The 4,168-nt window shown below is 39.3% G+C and overlaps 1 pseudogene; it reads right to left on the bottom strand.

Moving 5' to 3' along the window:
• LOC100625337 lies at nt 3,087-3,443 on the bottom strand (annotated as a pseudogene).

Here is a 4,168-nt window from a genome sequence, read left to right as displayed (position 1 = left end):
TCAGAGCTCTGGACAGTTCTGAAGTGCTTTGCAAGTTCCTTTCTGACTCCTTTTTCCTCAACACAATCTGTCTCACTCTATTTATAGTACCAGCTCTCAGGTTGGCTTAAATTCTTCTAATATTATTTGCATATATATACAATTGCATTTGCACATGCAGTATAATTGCAACATGGGGAGGCAAACTAGTATGCTGAATATGGAGATTGGGTTTGGGCCTGAATCTCTAACTTATATGAGATATTAGGCAAATCACATGACCTAATTTTGTCTCATCTCTACTCATAAATAAAGAACATGTATTAATTAATGAAATAATAGTATCTAACGTTATGCCTAGCACATTGCTGTTGGTACTTAGAACAATATTACTTCCTCCTCCCTTCCCCATGTCCAAAGGAAAAGCCTATGCAGTTGTCAGGCTTCATTTGGTTATAAGTGACAGGAAAACCAAAAGACAACTGAAACTAGATTAAGCAAAATAAGCAACTTCATTGGCTTATATAACTGAAAAATCAAGAGTGTATATTTTCCTTCGGGCATAGCTCAGTCCAGAGATACATGCTCGTGCGTTCTCTCTCCATCTCTCAAATAGCGTCATTCCACATGAGAAATCTTTCTGATTGCTCCAGCAGAAAAAGCAGAGTTGTAATGGGAATCTTTTCACTTTCTGCATTCCCAGGCCTTGGGAAATTTGCTGATTAATAGTCATACTTTTACTCATCATCCACCAGTGGTAAACTTTTTTAACGAAGAAATTAGTTTCTTATTGTAGTGCTTATCCCTGTCCAAGTCACATAGGATGGGTACCACAAAGAAAAAAAAACCAAGGAGGGAACTCAATTACTAGAAAAAGAGGGACAGGATCCCAAACAGGTAGAAACAGCTGATGCCTGCATCAAAAAATTCCTTTTATATCTCAGACTTGGAAGGTTTAGATTAGTTTTAGAAAAAAAGAAAATAACTCTTGAATGTCTTTGATTTTTCAAAACTTTACCTGTGATGTAGTCCATTAATATTTGAACAAGTAAATGATTTACTATGAGGTCCCCAGAACCCAAAAGCACATAGCAGTTCCATTGAAGCCAGGCCCTAATAGAAGGATGATATGAACTTGGCAGCAACGGCATGGCCAGTGGGCGTATCCCTTAAGTCCTAGCTCTCTTTTGATGTAAGCACCAGGTCCCATGAAGAATCAAGCCCTGAGGAATTCTAACAAATCAGGCAACACCAGGTCCTCAGCAACTGCCTTCTCTGATGCAAGCTCTTTCCATTAAGGACTTAACACTGTGATGTAATTTTGGCCATGTTTCATAGCAAGAGAAAGCTGAGGCTAAGGAAGTCTGAAATGAACTGTGAAATATTAGGCAAATCACATAACCTAATTTTGTCTCTTCTCTCCTCGTAAAATGCTATCCGGCATATAGTTAAGAGCTCAATAACCTTTACTTCCTTCTTCCACAAAGCTATGAAATTATAATTTGCTCTTGGTGAGAACTTAGTCTTTATGACATCATAGTCAGAACAGGCTATTTCTGTTCTGAGTGCCTTTGCTCTCACCATCTGTGGATGTAAGATATCTTTCTGATGGAGATGGTCTTGGGAACAGAATTTTCACCATTAATTCTTATTTTGGTGTGGCACTGCATGCACTCGTAAGTCATTAGCGCAGAGATAATATTTCTTTTTCTTTTGTTGGCTGCACGCACAGCATATGGAAGTTCCCAGGCCAGGGACTGAATCCAAGCCACAGCTGAGGCAACACTGGACATTTAACTCACTGGGCCAGGCTGATCCTGCACCTCTGCAGAGACCTGAGCCTGCACCTCTGCAGTGGATCCTTAACCCACTGTTCCACAGTAGGAATTCCCAAGAATACATTTTTTTATTTTTGCATTTTTAATCTTCTTTTCTCTTGATAGTGTTTTGCAAACTTGAGAAAATGTAAACCAATTACATAAGAACAAATACGACATTATTTCACGTATGAGTGACCTAAAATAGTCAAACCCACAGAAGCAAAGTATAGACAGGTGATTGACAGTGTCTGAGAATAGGGGAAAATGGAATTGTTCAACTGGTATAAACTTGCACTTTAGGGATCTACTTTAGAGCATAATACGTATTGTCTACACTGCTATACTGTGCACTTAGCAACACTGCTAAGATGGTAAATATCTCACATTAAGTGTTCTTATGGCTCCTCCTCAAAACACACACACACATACACACACACCACAAAACAGAAACAAAGGTACTAAAGGAAACATTAAGAGGTATTAGGTATGTTTGTTACCTTGATTGTGATGATGGTTTCATATCCATATATATCTCCAAACTCATTAAATTATATACATTAAATATCTGCTTGTATACCAATAAGGTTGGTAAAAAACAAAATGAATGAAAATGTCTTTTTTTAAAAAAAGACTTAAGTACATAAAATTGTATCTAGACTCCAGCCTGGACAATCTTAAAATCTAACATCATTTTGGATATGTTTTCAGGATGCAATTCACTTCGGTAATTATCTAGTTCCATGCTGGACTTGCTCTTTGGTGCGTTCCCAAAATATCTAACTCTTTTCAGGTACTCTTCTGTGAGCCCTTTTCCAACCTTTTCTCTACCTGTTAGCCTAAATTCCTGGTTGATTCTTGATCCCATTGTTTTCCAAATCTCAGAAATAGAAAATTATGTCCAATTTCACCAACAATAGCTTGTCAACAGTATGCCTCTATCCACCAGAAAAAATTAATATAATGCACACGGTACAGAGTAACTACCAAGTCACATCAAATTAACATTTCTGTTAGTGTTTGTGATCCTGGAAGCAACCCCCTATCGGTTGATGCTAACTACTGAGAGTTTTCATCAGCTGCTTCCTGGGTACACGAGTGGTTGTGGACCATGAACCTGTCTTCACACGGGCCAGAAAAAGAGGCAGCTGCTATGTTTGGGAGGCTTCCTATCACCTTCTGTCCCAGGGTTGGGCTCTGGCTTTGCTCTTGAGTGATAGAGATTCTCTGTTGAAAGAGATCTGTTTTCACTTTGGTGACCTTTGACACCTCTCCCAGGTCAGGTCGCACTCAGCCCAGTTTGTCCAGCATGTGCTTGTCAAACTGTGCCTCTTGCTTGCAACAGCGACAGTGACGAAAACCCTGCAGGCCAGAGTAATCTCTGCCGGTCCAGTTTTCCGTAAAAGTCTCCACACAGTGCTGCTTCATCTGCCTAGAGAAGTTTAGGGCACAGTGGCTGAGAAGCTTGTCTCCCTCTAAACATCGCCTTGGGTGCTTCTCTTCACACTGGCAGAGCGTGAACTCCTTGTTGGGCTTAACGCACTGAGCTCCAAAGTGATGGGGTGCAGCTTTCAGCATTGAAGAACTGACTTTCCCTTCCCGCACTTTCAGATCTTCCAGAGTGGGCAGCTCCACTATCCCCGACATGATGGCGGTAGCCCCGACCGAGGAGATGCCCGCAGCCTCTTCTCCCGTCTCCTTGAACTCTCCTTCCGACTGCCCAAATTCCACTACTTTCTAAAAAGGGTAGATTAGTAAATCCTATAGCATTTGCCATATGGGAATTTTATCTGTAGTAAGTCAATTCTAACTTTTCAGTGTAGGGATGGCAAAACTGACACTCGTATTTGCACACTGTGAGACAAGCTAATATTCAATCCATGGCTGTTATCTTTTTAGTGATGATTAAAAACACCAATTCATCATCATGACAATCAACATGCTATTTCAGCCAAATGTCTTAAGAGCCATAACTGCAAAGGAAAACACCAAGTCTCTCTCTCTCTCTCTTTTTTTTTTTGTAAATAATGTCTTTTTTTTTTTTTACAGCACACATATTTCTGTAATAATCCTTTTCCAGATATCACCCCAGAGCAAATATTATTTCTGCTAGGAGTCTAATGTATCTTTTCCAGTTTTTAGTAATGAATGCAGAGGCAATTATGCTAAAGCTGAACAGTTTGAACCATCATTAAGTAATGTAAGCAGACTCCAACACAATAAATGTAATGATGGTAAAAAAAAAATTCTAAACAGGAAAAAATAATTTCAAAGCCATGGATTGTCCGTTTCATTAAAAAAAAGAATTTATCATTAATGATCCCAGGCTTCAGCCATATACAAATTTCTTTTCAGCTTTAGAATTTGTTTCA

This window comes from Sus scrofa, chromosome 15, assembly GCF_000003025.6.
Source record: "Sus scrofa isolate TJ Tabasco breed Duroc chromosome 15, Sscrofa11.1, whole genome shotgun sequence".
NCBI classification, from domain to species: domain Eukaryota; kingdom Metazoa; phylum Chordata; class Mammalia; order Artiodactyla; family Suidae; genus Sus; species Sus scrofa.
The sequence above is the reverse complement of the archived record's forward strand: the minus strand, read 5'-3'. Positions and strand labels throughout refer to the sequence as shown.